This window comes from Branchiostoma lanceolatum, chromosome 2 (genome assembly GCF_035083965.1).
Source record: "Branchiostoma lanceolatum isolate klBraLanc5 chromosome 2, klBraLanc5.hap2, whole genome shotgun sequence".
Taxonomy (NCBI): domain Eukaryota; kingdom Metazoa; phylum Chordata; class Leptocardii; order Amphioxiformes; family Branchiostomatidae; genus Branchiostoma; species Branchiostoma lanceolatum.
In genome coordinates, this window is record NC_089723.1 from 39,104,096 (window position 1) to 39,118,962 (window position 14,867).

General features: G+C 40.4%; 1 protein-coding gene across 2 annotated transcripts in view; it reads left to right on the top strand.

The window, feature by feature from the left end:
- The window catches only part of LOC136428997 (repulsive guidance molecule A-like), a 104,744-nt gene that overhangs the window by 39,457 nt on the left and 50,420 nt on the right, over nucleotides 1-14,867 (top strand). For both annotated transcript variants that reach the window (XM_066418872.1, XM_066418873.1), the window contains exons 2-3: nucleotides 6,572-6,726; nucleotides 14,756-14,841. The gene's annotated coding sequence lies outside the window, so the exon portion shown is untranslated. The remainder of the gene's footprint in view (nucleotides 1-6,571; nucleotides 6,727-14,755; nucleotides 14,842-14,867) is intronic.

Consider the following 14,867-nt stretch of genomic DNA (forward strand, 5'->3'; position numbering starts at 1 on the left):
GATTGCTTGAAAACAATACTTTGTCTGTTCCCTAAAGTCAGCTTGATAAAGATATAAATTATCTGCATGGAATATAAATGTCCTGCCAATAATCAGTGCTCAAATCTAAAACGTCAACTGCTTGATAAGGTTGTTATAAATGTCAAAGTAAGTTTTCCGATTGTGGAGCATTAAGTGTTTTTACTTCATTCTACAACTTGCATGGTGTTGCTGTTGCAGCAATTGAGATTGAAATTGTTACGCACTCCGATAACACCACAAAACAAAAGATTATGAACTCTATAGCATCACTAATAGAATACTCTGCTAGACTTGCAACATAGGGTTTTCTTATCATAGTTTATATTTTAAGTTTGGATTTCAATAATTTGGGATAAGTTTTTATGTTTGGTTTTCAATAATACAAAACTTATAGCCAATGTTTAGACACTTGCACATTCTTTAGGTCAGTGTGGTGACTTGGAATGGACTCTACCGGCATAATTGGCTGTTGATACCCATTGCTTAGATATCTTAGTTGTCTGATTCAGGATCGCATTCCAGGATGTTTGGGATTGTGTTTAATTCTCTTATTGGGTCAATCTTTAATCAATCTTCCTCTTTTGTTTGTCTAAAACACAGGTGGACTTGAATAGCTGAAGTTCGTGGACTTGTGACTTAGTCAGTGTTTCATAGTATTGCACTGATGCTGAAACAAAGCTTTTAATTTTTCAATCTGTACCCTTTGTTATAATGTAGTACCTCAGATAGGATGTTAAATGGAGGTCCCATGTTTGAGGAGAGCCACACCTCAGCATGATAAAGAACCCACCGCACTTGTTGGAAATAGTACGGGTCCTTCCCGGTGTGAATGGTTGAAACCCTACAGTCCTATGGCCGCACATTGAGCAATTGTCGTATTGAGGTCACCTGAGTTCATATATCGAATCATCGGAATGGCAGCCATTCCAGACTCTTGCGATCTAGCCCCGCCAATTGTGTGCTCCTCGCAATTTAGCCCCTGGCTGCGAAGAGAGAGTAGTCTGCCTACCCAATATAGTAAAAGGAAACATGACAACCTAGGAAGCATAAGATTGATCTGTGCGTCCAGAATATATTCAAATTGCCTAGTAAATGTGTTGTGAAAGATGTGTGCTTGAACACATGCAAGTACATCATTAAGCATCGCATTTGCACATCGGTAGGCAGTAATCAATGATCTTGCTTTAGTTCATGATTGTCAAAAAGGTTATAACAAAATGTCACGGTAAATGTGTTATAAAAGATGTGTACTTGCACACATGCGAGTGTATCATTAGTATTACATTTGCACATCGATAGACAGTAATCAATGATCTTGCTTTAGGACACGATTGTCAAAAAGGTTATAACAAAATGTCACGGTAAATGTGTTATAAAAGATGTGTACTTGCACACATGCAAGTGTATCATTAGATATCACATTTGCACATCGGTAGACAATAATTAATGCTCATGCTTTGGTACTAGATTGTCAAAAAGGTTATAACAAAATGTCACAGAAAATGTGTTGTGAAAGATGTGTATGGGAACACATGCGATTGTATCATTTAGTATCATGTTTGCACATCGGTAGACAATAATTAAAGCTCATGCTTTGGTACTAGATTGTCAAAAAGGTTATAACAAAATGTCACAGAAAATGTGTTGTGAAAGATGTGTATGGGAACACATGCGATTGTATCATTTAGTATCATGTTTGCACATCGGTAGACAATAATTAATGCTCATGCTTTGGTACTAGATTGTCAAAAAGGTTATAACAAAATGTCACGGTGGATTGTTAAACAGATACCCTTTATTGAGAGCTCCATCTTCCATTGTAACCGGAGTGACACCTGGTGAATGGAGAAGTTTGACAAGTGTTGGAGACCACCGGTCAGGGTATTGTTATAACGAGATGACTGATCGCCTGTTAGCCACTTCCAATATGTTGGGATGAGTACAAAAGGTTCCTGGTATTGTATATTTGTCTATTGTCGCAGGGACTTAATTGTCGCTGGGACTTAATTTTTAGTAGAAGGGAAAGGAGTTTTTCTCGGAGTTTTAAGTTTGCGTTTGAAACAGTTCTTTAGTATGGTAGTAATAGATTGGAAAAGCAACTTCATGGCGTCATGAATTTGCAGTGGAGAGGGCACTCCGAAAACTGCAAAATAAAACCACCGCTAACATTTAAGGTTTTACGGTAGGTTTTGGTGTGTGAGGAAGCACATTGTGAGCGACACGTTTGAGGGAAATGTCAGAGCATTGTTCCGTGAATGTGTGATGAATGTTTTGAATAATGTCAGGAAGACTAGAAGAGAAGAAAAGAGCCTGCAGTGGTGTAGTTTTTAGCAACTCCACTTCTGAATTGTGAAGTCCTCACTCGACTCAGGTGTAAAATAGTACCTATCTTTGGTTAGGAACATCCCTTGGATATGACATGTCACATGTTTGAGGAGAGGTACACCTTAACTTAAGTATGTTAAAGAACACACAGAAACTAGTAGGGGTCCTTATCAGTGTGAGTGGATCAAGTGAATCTGCCTAGCTATGCAGCTTGTACTGTTCAGCAAAAACCCGGTGTGTTACACCATGAGGCAGTTTATCAGTGTGCAGTACCTGTGTATGAGAGAGCTTCAGGCAAGTGTCAAACCTCTGCATGTAAAAGAACCCAACACACAACACATCGAGAAGAGTAGGGGTGACCCGGTGTGCTTGGCTACATACGCAAGACATAGCAAAGCCGGATTGCACTACTAGCTAACAAAAAAGCGTCATGCTTTGTCCTCAGTCCGCTATATGTACATTGTATATTAATAGTATATATCATATTTTCCTACCCTTGATAATGACATACTTGCCTTTATGGCGTGTTACTTGGATATGTGGCAACGTTTCATATCAGTATGAGTTATAAAAGGAAGGAGGGTCGCTAATCCACGAGTAATAATTAATGTTCATGCCTCTGCGTCCGTGCTTTGTGCAGAAATATGATTAATGTGAGTGCCATTTTCTGTTTGCGCAGACGGAGTTGATAAATGACTTTGACTGTCAGCCGTAGTGGAGGCAGCTTGCTAATAGGAATGTCATTACCAATTCATGACGGGTGGGAAGGTATAAAAGTGCCTGTCTGCAGTAGTGGGGAGTTAGGGAAGCCTGTTTGGTACGGAATAGAGGGACTAGCAGTGGTACATGTACATCCTCACTTAGCACTCTACCAAAGGTATGTAAGTTACCATGGACTACATTGCTAGATAGATTAATCTACTACTGTACTGTGCATTTTGTTTGTTCATGTACTTTCACAGTAGGAGGGAAAAGGGAGTGTTCGTACTAGTATTTCAAGTTTGTAAGTTACCTTGGATGGGTAAACATGGACTACCTTGCTAGATAGATTTATCTACTACTGTACTGTCCATTTTGTTTGTACATGTACTTTAACAGTAGAGGGGAAAAGGAGGTTTTTGTAGTGTTTTGAATTTGTACAGACTACAGAGTGTTAGTAGAGGGCCTAGCACATCCCTGGCTAGTGCGTCACCTAAGGTATGATACTGTCAGGGCTGTCTCCAAAAATATGAAGGAGAAAACTTTGTGACATAAGAGAATGTTACTGTTGCAAATTTTTGAATGCTGTCTTGATGGTACAGCCTTAGAATAGGTTAGCTAATTTTTCCTGTCGATACCTCAAGCATAAGAATCCTGTCAATAGTGACAACCTGTCCACATAGACCAGATTTTATCGGTCCCCTGAATGGTCTTCTTGGGCAGTTTTGACTGTATATCTATCTATATGTCATAGACTTAACATGTGAGTTCAATGTGACAAACCTGTCCAGGGTTGAACAAGTTTTCAAAAATTCACTTGCCCTATCGGGCAAGTAGAAAAAAAATCTACTTGCCCGAACCAACTTTTGACTTGCCCGAAATCTAAATGACATTTTTTCTTTGCATCTTTGCTTGCGGTAATGAATTCTGTTATTTTTCAGTAAAAACGTCTTGTTAAGCATGTAATTATAGCAAAAAAGTCTTAACTACAAGACCAAGCTGTGTGGATGTCATGACCGTATTTACGGGAAATGACAAAAACTTGAACAAGGAGCATGATATTACAACGTATCTTCTTTCACTTAAACCACGCCAATTTCATTTGTTGCTTCTCAGATTTTTCAGAATAAAATCAGAGCGATACGGAAAAAAATTTTGGCAAAAAGTCTAAGGTAAAGACACAGGCTTATTTAACATAAAGAACAACATTCAAGTTTTCAGCAAATGTTGTGTATCGATCATTCCTTAGATCCAGTACTACAATATTCCTGTGTTCACTGAGGGCTGTTACTATTCTCCCATTTCTTTAGTAAACAAAAGAAAAAATCAGGTATTTGTCATATGATGGAAAAGTTACATTTGTGTTGTGGATCTAATATAACTAAACATGGTTCTTATGATATGGCCAGTTTTTAATCATTGTCGTGAAATTTTTATTAGATAACATTAGTCAATATCAATCCACACATGTACATCAAACAACACCTTCAAATGATTTTTTGCAGTACTAACATTTAGAAGTTGAACAGAAATTTAGAATATCCTGAATATACACTCAATCAGTTAAAATGTTGTGGGAACCCTCAGAGTGTGTCATATCCACAATGTTGCTGTTCAATGAAAGAAGGAAAATGCTACATTGAGAGAGTGCTCACAGGGATATCATGTTTCAAAGGATTTGATGTTGCAAAGTTTCATGCCAGCAGGTCTACGAACTGAGAGAGCCATGGGTGTTTGTTTACATGTACTATGTGAGCCAAATTGTCCTGTTTTGGGTTGAATTCATAATCTTTTGGAATATTTTGAGAGAAATGTAGTTTCTAATGATAGGATACATTGTGGTGTGGTGTTTTTGTGATCCTTTCACTGGAATAAAGTTTGTTTTGAAACAGACTGCATGAAAAAATCTTACTTGCCCGATCGGGCAAGTGGGGGAGGATATCCACTTGCCCGAACAGCACTTTCACTTGCCCCGGGCAATCGGGCAACCATACTTGTTCAACCCTGCTGTCTATAGTGACCAGATGTCCACATAGACCAGATTTTATCGGCCCTCTTTGTGGTCTTGGGTGGTTTCGACTGTATATCTATCTATATAGCATAGTGTTTATATGTGAGTTCAAGTGTACTAGCCTACGTCTGTCAAAGTCACGCCGATCGGTGATTATACTTGATAACGTCCATAGCCGGTGCCACAAACGGTGTTGCGATCCTTCAGAACCGATTGTGTGCGATGACTGCCCTGATTTGATCGCCTTTGTATGACGCTGATGGCTTTTCAAGAGCCGGGGCTGTCCTAACGGAATTATGAGCCGAAAATTATCCGCATTTGCAGTGGTAATTGGGTGGCTGGTGCTGAGTAGGGAGACTTGGCCTTGGAAGGACCTGGTCAGCTCAATACACAGGCTCGAAATTCATGTTTGGGATAGTTGCACTGGTGTATCTAACCTATAAATAACGGTGTGCAACATAAGATAATGTAGAATGTCAGCAAAGCCTACCAAATCAACAGGGCTAGAAATCCATGTTTGGGAACTGGGTGAGCCTAAGCCAAAAAGTTAGCTGTACAGAAATAAATTTGTTGGTTTGTTCATGCCCTTGTAGTGCCTAGTGGCACATAGGGAAGCAACTTTCCTTGCTGTTTCAGTAGCAGGGTATATTATTACAGGGAGGGGTCGCTAGCCCTTCCCCTTTGACGTGCTTGGCACCTCCTAGAACACAGGACTTCCATTTTACGTCCCTTCCAAAAGACGGTTGCAGCCCCAACCAAGATGCCCTGTCCCAGGATTTGAACCTGGGGTCTCCCAGTTAGTAACTATTTAGAACCAAGAGCTCAACTGTGAGGCTGCTACCAGTTGAGCTACAGGGACGCCCCAGTGGGAAAGCCTTTATCACTGCGCCCTTATGCTATGCCCTGACCTTGGTGCTGAAACCATCTAGGTAGTCGGGTCAAGGGGAACTAACCCACTGGGGACAGCTGGCATGTAATCAGAGGTGACAGGCTGGGGGATTGTAATAAAGAGTCCAAACAGACTTCTTAGGAAACTGAAAGGTTTTACATGAATCTTTCCTTGGGATTGAAGATGTTTCAAAGAAAAATCCATGTTATGATACATGTGATTTTTATGATCTTTCTTGGGGTATAGATATTTCTATACGTACATGTATCAAATATAACTTTAAGACATTGACATTTCCATTTTCAAGTCCACTTGAGCTGTTTTTGACTTGTGCACCTATGTGTGTGTGTGTTTTTGCAATTCCAAATAGACACCGTACATGTACAGCGTTGCTATACTTATAATTATCATGGCAATCATAAAAACAACAACATGGGACTTTTCATTAGCCTCTGCCTCCAAACTTTCCAAAGAAGACGTCAAACTCCAAGAAAACGTAGAAACGCCAGATACACCTATAGAGCTAACATTTGTTACCTTTTTATGTTATTAGCCTATGGGCAAATTAAGAAGTCATCATATGTTCATGGCTTATATTTACTGGTGTGTTTTCCGCTACCTTACAGGTGTTGTAGTGCGGTGTATCCAGTAGAGCTGTGCCAGTGAGACCTGGGTCTGCTGACTGCAGCTGGAGTACCTGAGCCCAGACTGGTCCGTCCAGGTGCGCCCAACCGGCAACTCCAGACAATAGAGCACATCATCTGCCTCCCTTAACCTACAGGTAAGGGATGGTCCTATAATGGTTCTGGGGAGGGGGGTTTAAAATGGTAAAGATGGGTATGCATTTTAACACCTGGGTGGAGTGAGGCAAGTTGTGTAAGTGCCTTTCCCAAGGGCACAACATCGGTGGCATGTCAGGGGATTCGAACACAGGACCTCTGGGTTCTGGGCCAAACGCCACGAATTATAAAAACCAGTTGCTAAGACTGTACTCTCATCTCCCAAATAAACGTACCGGTACGTTTATTTTTTTCAGCCTCAAAATCCACCCAGTACGTTCTTATTTTGGACAGTACGTTTATTAATTTTTTGAAAATCAGAGTTTTGCTAACCAGGGATCCCATCAAAATCGAAAGTTAGGGTTTTCCTGCCCATATTTCCACGACATTTTTGCTCTTAATTTGCCATTTTTCGGCCTAGCGGCGTTGATTTCCCTGCCGCTATGTCATAGCTATGACCCGGCATTTGTGAAATCCTGGCGGTACTAACATGTCAGTCGATCTCGCTACAAAGTAAATGTTGTTATCTCAGACAAAATAAGACGCCACACTTAAGTTTTGAAATCTATTTTTCATATAAACAACATTGATAGTCTTTTTTCGTTCTACTACTTCTAGACCGTCTTAATTCTTACTGAGATCGCAAAATTTGCACTTGAAAAAGACGAAAACATTGCCAAAAGAACAACGTAATCAACACCGTGAATGCTCAAGTTACGATTGAGTCGCATGTAAATTCTACTCAACATGAAATACAGCTTTCCTCAAAACTTTTAGAACATGAAAATAACACCACATTATAACAGTGTCTCAGCATTAAAAACTGAATACAGTAATACTTTAAAAAAATCTACAAAAACATCTAAATCCTACGGCTCCTACCACAAACATGAAAATTTAGCCCTTGGAAAATCGCCACAGTACAGTAACGCACGCCACTAGAGCTTTCCCACGGACGGAAGAGCTCACTTCTACCAAGGGGAAACAGCTCTTTTTGCTTGCTTTTGATCTTCCAATAAAACTCTTTTGTCGTTGTCAGAAATTTGTGGTATTTCAACAAAGTGAATTCCCACTTAATAGTTGATAAACAACACTAAGTTGCAATCCATTTTCAGTAATTATCACCTACGATGTTTTGACAAAAATCACTCCCCTACAAACAAATTGGCTGAGTATTCTCAGAACTTCATGTAGCTCTCTGTTAGCCCCGCCCCTTACTGTCTGTGTTCCTGTGTTCGGTGCCGCTCCGTCTGACTCACGCTTTGATGTGTAACATGAGAACCCTGTGGTTTGTGGCAATGTTTTAGATGTAACCAAGGAACTTTTAATCAGAAAGAGAGAGCACAAAATAGAACAAGCCTGAGATTTCTCACATCTAAACAATGAATTTGTTGACAACTAAGTTTCTCAAAATGAAAGATTTTTCTGCATACATCAAGGGTAATTTTTGGATTTGAAATTATTTGGATTGCAACAACACAATCAAGGAGAATATATGATAATGTTCTTTATAATAATGTGATTTTGTGGAAAACATATACTTCTAGTAATGTTTACAAAATTAATCCATGTTTCTATATGCAGTGCATACATGATAAATGGAAAGTTGAGCAAGAAAAAAGTACCAGCAACATCATACATGTCATAGTTCAACCTTTTCTACATGGCTTTTACAAATACGTAATACTTGTATTTTCATCAGATATTCAGGATATGGTAATTTTCTGTTCAAGTTCTAAATGTTGATACATTTGTACAAGGTGTTGCCCATGCAAGTGAACTGAGAAGTTTGGCAACTACTTCTGTTTTAATGATATGCCAGTTTATACAACAATTTTCCTTGATCACTTGGTTCAAGTTCCAAGTAGAAAGTACATGTATCATGTACATTTTCACTTGTTGAATTTGAAGCACCGTTGGCCCCCGAGGGGAACCTATGCCCAATTTTTCCAAAAGTGGAGAAAATGATTATAATTTGAACAAGATATCTACAGTTATTCGGTTCATTATTTACATACTTATATAGAATATGTAAATAAAAAGAACCTACATGTACCTGCTTCTCTAGACAGAAGTAGCATGGACACAATTCGGTAGTTTCCCGGGGGGTATGTTTATTCCGGGGGGGTATGTTTATTAGATTTTGAAAATTTGTCCAGGGGGTATGTTTATTCCGGGGGGTATGTTTATTTGGGAGATGAGAGTAAGTTGACAAACAAGTATCCAGAAACACATTGCAAAAGTGATTTTTAAGATCAACCAAAGTGTTGGAATATTTTTGCTGTGTAGTCCAAATTCAATGTCAAGTTAATAATATCCAGCCTTGTCACAAAATTTTAGAGTAGGAGGCTAATATCCAAAAGTAACAGGCGGGCCACGTAGTGGCCGAATGCGAGGGACGAATTTGTTTTAAAATTCTACACAAAAGTAGCCGGCACAAAATTGAAAGTAGGCAGTGAAAATAGCCGCCTGCCGGCTTGTTTTGACAAGGCTGATATCTATGTAGCAATTAAATTGTTCTTGGATTTAGCAAAATATTACCTGTAGAACCAGAAAACCTTTCTCTGCCGCTGAGTCCGCCTTTAGTTTTGATTTAAAATCAAGAAGCCAAAACAATGTGACTGACTCTGACAATTCCTGTCGCTGTGTTGAGGTATGGTAAGCCAGTCAGGCCATTATGTTCGCCACTTTAACTGCGATTGTTACAACTGGGTATCCTGGCTCCAACCCTGACCCCTGCCACCTCCGCCTGTATATAATAGTCTCCCCTCTGTCAGCCGGCCAGGTAAGTTTAGAGAGGTGAGGCAGATAAATGTGTGATAAGAATGGCTCCATATATTACAATTTCACGCTCGGGTAGAGCTGAATAGGGGAGTAGAGGAATGGGCGGGTACCCAATTGCCTCGTTGGTTGTTTTGCTCTTATGTGTCGTTTATATGCGTTTGTTGGACTTTTTGTTTATGCCTCTATGAAAATGGAAGTTCTGTTTTGTTTTCAGCTTGTCTGTGTGTCTGTGTGTCTTGTATAGTTTGGCTAGAAATAACTAATAAAGCTATCATTGGATTATAATGATATCTATCTGCCTTGAAGGTATCTACCTTCCCAACCTACCTGATTATGGCCTGCCTGGTGGTTTTCCTTAGTACTGCAGGAGAACTTCTGGTCCTTTTTTCTTCTGTCCTGGACACTCCATGGTCTTACTGTACCTTCAGATAGCTTTTGACGTCAGGGAGAAGTGTAGATTTGCGAAAAAATCCATTTTCAGTGCCACTGAGTTCCAGAGAACTTTAAAGCTTCTGTCAATACTTTTCTTGATGATTTATATCATCATCTCGTCATTTTGACGTTGACCTTCATTTCTAAGGTTACTAAGAGCTGTGGAAGTTCCAACCCTCCAGCAGGTGCAAAAATGGATGAATAATTAATGTCGGTGTTAGAGGTATCGGTAAGAGCAGAGTACATTTAATCCACCAAATGTATCAATGGCACGGAATAAAAAAATTGACAAAAGGGCTGAAACATAATTTTTTTGTTGGACCGTGGAAAAAGGAAGTGATTGTGTGAATAAAGATCGCACGAAATGAAAAGAAAGTGACAAAAGGGCTGAAACATGATTTTTTTGTGGGACCCTGGGAAAAGGAAGCGATTGTGTGAATAATAATAGCCTTGCTTCACTGACTCTTTTCAAAGTATGTCAGAACAAAAATTGTATATCTCAACTATAAAAGATTTTTTACTACAAAGAAAACAATTTATGTACATGTTTCTAATATTTAGGTATCAATTCCATTGTTAGAAATGTATCCCTTTTTGCCAATTGCAAAAAAAAGATTTGTACTTCTTTTCTACCATAAAAGAAACAGGTTTGTAACTCTTTGTTTTCAATGCTTTTGTGTTTGAACAACATTTTGAATTTATTTCCGAAAGAGACATCAGAAAAGGTAACCGTTTTATGCTGCTCCAACATTGGAAAAGGTGACCGTTTTAAGCTGTCAACCAAACTGGTGTAACGTTGAGTATCAATTGTACATTTTGTATGTTGAAAACATTTAAGTTTTGACTGAACTTCGAAGGGTGGAGTGAGGCAAACAAAAGCGGCTGCCAGCTCGCGGCAGGGGTGTTTGTTTCCCTCTCGAGTGCATCAGTCATACATTCAAGGTCTTCAGCATGCGTCAGGCAGTGACACAAGCAAACTTTATGGCTGACAGAACTCAAAATGAGGAACTGTTTTGCAAAGTTGGCGGCAGGGTTAGTCAAACAGAGAGAGCAATCATTCAGAGCCAGGCAATTGGTACAGAATGCAAACGTTAGTTAATTACCTGTGCCGAGGAGGTGAGCTGGTGTTTCTCCAAGTGTGCTAGGTTTCTCCACAGGGTGGGTGAAAAAGGTACTGTGGATTTTTATGATCCTTGGTGTTAGTACCAATTGGAAAATAGGACAACCCTCCCAGGCAGCTTTTTTTTGAATTGCAGATTATAACCATTTAGTGTTAACACTGTTGTAGAGGCCTGCATTTCAAAGTGTCCATAATGTTGCCATGTGATGAACAGGGCCGGAAAGACTGGTTGCATGCACACTTTTGTGCACCCCAAATTGGAGCTGTGCACCTTGTTTTTCACCATGGGTGCACTGGTGCACCTAGATATTTGTGTAGGGTAACATATGTATTTTATACCATTTTAGAGTGTATTCTTGAGCATTCTTTCTTCTCCTACATTTTTAGGCCAGGTCTACCTGACAGTTGAGCCTGTACACCTATTCCCAATAATTTCGAGTCCAGTTTAATACCACTGGAGTCCCCTTAAAACTTCAGTGCCAACATTTAACTCCTTTCAGTCTATATACCAGTATGTAACAATACATTGCAAATGTGCAAATAATAGTGGACAACCTCAAGCGAACCGTACACACTTACGCGGTATCTTCAGAAAAGACGCTGTAGCCGCATAGTTTCCGTTTAGAACTTTATTCAAGCCCACATCGAGACTAGTTTCGCCTTGTGTTCGGCTTTCTCGTTGGTTAAGGCTCGAATCTGCCAATGCAAATGTGTTACTTGCGAGCAGTAATCTATGCTCTCTCAGTCCAACCGTGTGCTGTAGGGAATACCCTGTGTTCACCCAACCCGGTGTCTTATAATCAGACAAGCCTCTGAGATAAAACAAGGGAATCTCACGTCGTACCCTTGAACTTGTAAAGACGGAAGGGGAGCCCGTTGATAGAGAAGCTACTGACAGAACCAAATTGGGCCGGCTTTTCAGCATGTCAGTCCTGGAGTTACTCAAGCAGCAGCCCAGTATGGTTGGTTACTGTAAAGGAATTAAGTTCGCATGGTTTTTATTTCACGCTAAGGCGATATAGTCGCATACTGCTACAGTATTGGACACAAATGTTTGCGGTGGCTTTAAGTTTGCAGTGAAACGGTCGCCGTGAAAACCGCGAACAGAAAACCTAGCCTCTACCAGGCCCCACGGATGGCTGGGAAAATAGTAGAAATTGGCCAAATAGGGTGAATAGTCTGCTAAGGGAGTCGGCTACGGAGAGAGGGTCCAATAGAGCGGCAAACTGTACCCCTATAGCAGACTAACTCCTCTTGCATATTTTTCTATCTATTTGGCCAATTTCTACTCTTTCCAGCCGCCTCTGGAGCCTGGTAGAGGCTACATAAAACCACCGCGAACCTTTCTGCATGTACAGTACCGCTGCCGTTGTTGTCCTGGGTTAGGCCATGCACGTTGGCAGAGTTGGAGGCGATTAGAGGTATACTGACCAGACCCGCTGTCATCACAGTAGGCACTGTGGAAGCACCCATCCAGAAACATGCAGTAATTAACCTTGTCCTACCCAAGGAGGAAACATTAGGGATGATCAGAGTGAGAGTAGCCCGTGGGACGTGTCAGCGACACCTCCATGTGCTCCAGTAAAGCACAGGGATGGGCATAAATCTGCGCTCCAGACCTGGGTCTGTAGCTAGCAGGGATGGAAATACTGGGGGCTTATGCACTTCTGTGCACCCAAAGTTAGAGCTGTGCACCTAAACTTTTGGACTGTGGGTGCACCAGTGCACCTAGATACAGGTATTTGTGTAGGGTTAGCATATTATGTAAAGGTTGCCCTAGTTTTCAGCTTATCCTTGATATGATAAAACATTTGGCTTTGTTATATTACTGACTTGTGTAGAATTTTGAAGTTTGCCATAGAATTTCATGTTCAAGTTCTAAAGAGAGGCAGTAAGGTTTGTATAGATTTTTGCTGCCATTCCATTTTTTGTATTTTTTGCGTCCAAAATATTGTCTTTGCAACTATATTTGTAGGTTAGATATTTTGATGTTATCCATGTCCCCAAAATGAATTTCAAGCCCTGTGTATCCAATTGTTTGTAGGAGGGTCTGCATGGGAGGTCCAGATATCGCTTTATGCTCACTTCAAAAGAACCCCCTTCATGCTTTTAGTATAAGCTAAAATCAAGGAAGGCAATTGCGTGAAATTTTGTCACTTCGCTATGAACTATGTGACTAAGACGGCTTTCCCTACGAATTATGGAAAATAAGAATAGGCTGCCTACGCCTCAGGAAAAATCTACATACAGACCCTCCTGTAGAAACTGCTTGGTGAGAATGGTGTTTCACTGTTTGGTACTGAGAGTGTTGTCTGGTACGGAGATAGGAACGCGGCTAGATTTGGAGACCACCCCGCGGAATGTATACATCAGTTCCATACACGGACGTTAAGCCGGAGTAGAAATCCTGGTCAGACGGAACGCAGCAATGTCAATGGCAGGTTTAATGTAAACACTGAAGTGTCCCCATTTGTACTCTGATAATCCACATCCTTCAAACGGGCCTGTGTGTATGTTAGGGCTCTCGCTGTTGCTATGCCGCTGCTTACAGACGAGTTCACTCATGGCTAAGCAATGACTGGCTAAACAGTTATATGTTAGACAACAGGCACAGCACTGCAAGTAGAAATTGATAAGACATCTCTGCAAAAATTAGTCAGTATTCATATGATTTGTAATGACATCAGAGCTTGAAATTCCTTTTTGGAAATTTTAAAACTTTAAACAAGTGATGCATCAAACAAAGGACAACAAAAGGTTATATTACTTTTTCAGATACTTGAATTTCAAGAATGGTTTGTATACTAGTGTACAATGGTATCCCTACCTATAGCCTACAAAAATATCTAGGTGCAATGGTGCACCCACAGTCAAGAATTAGGTGCACAGCTCAAATTTTGGGTGCACATGCACCCAGTATTTCGAGCCCTGGACATTGTAGTAATGGTTCTGAACTTTGATAAGGTGGTTAGAGTTGTTGACTAAGAATCTAAAGGTTCTGGGTTTGAATGTAGTGCAATGCAATGGGAAAGGCACTGAAGCCTCTTTCCTCACTCAACTCAGGAAAATGAGTACCTTATATTGGTTATTGACGTCTTCTTGCAGGGGTTTTTCTAGAAAAATTGAATAAGAGGGAGCACACACGGGATGGAGCAAATTCTATGTATTTATGAAAGAATCAATTGCTGAGTGAAGGCTGTATGCTGGATATTAGGCTAAAATCTGAATTCGACAAGGAGGTGCTGGGCTGAAACAAGAGGGCGCAGCGCCCCTTTTTCCTGATTTAGATGAACCCCTGCTCTTGGATGGGATGTAAAGCCTGTATGTCCTGTGTTTTAGGAGAGCCATATCTTGAGCATGTTTAAGATCCCACCACACTTACAGAAAAGAGTAGGGGTCATTCCCGGTGTGAGTGGATCAAACCTTACAGCCTAGTCTTGTGCAGCTTGTACTTACTCTACAAAACTAGTGTGCTATACATACAAATGTACATACATATAGACTGTATATACATACTCTTCTTGGAGCATACATTGTCTGTTATACATCATTTCGGCCAAGTCTTTTCCATCCAAACAAGTGTGCTACATACAGTGTATGCCTGAAGGCAATGTACTGGCTATGTGGAACAAACAGGCGCCGATTCTTCCTTAAAGTCTATCATTAAGTTGATCATTTTATCTTCCTCCTTACAGGTGCCGAGATTGTGCCAGAGGTGGATGATTGACACTTGGGAGGGACGACCTCAACCCTGTCTGTGCTTCCTTGCATAAAGCGAGGGGTAGGTGGAAGTTTTTTCTTTGTAGT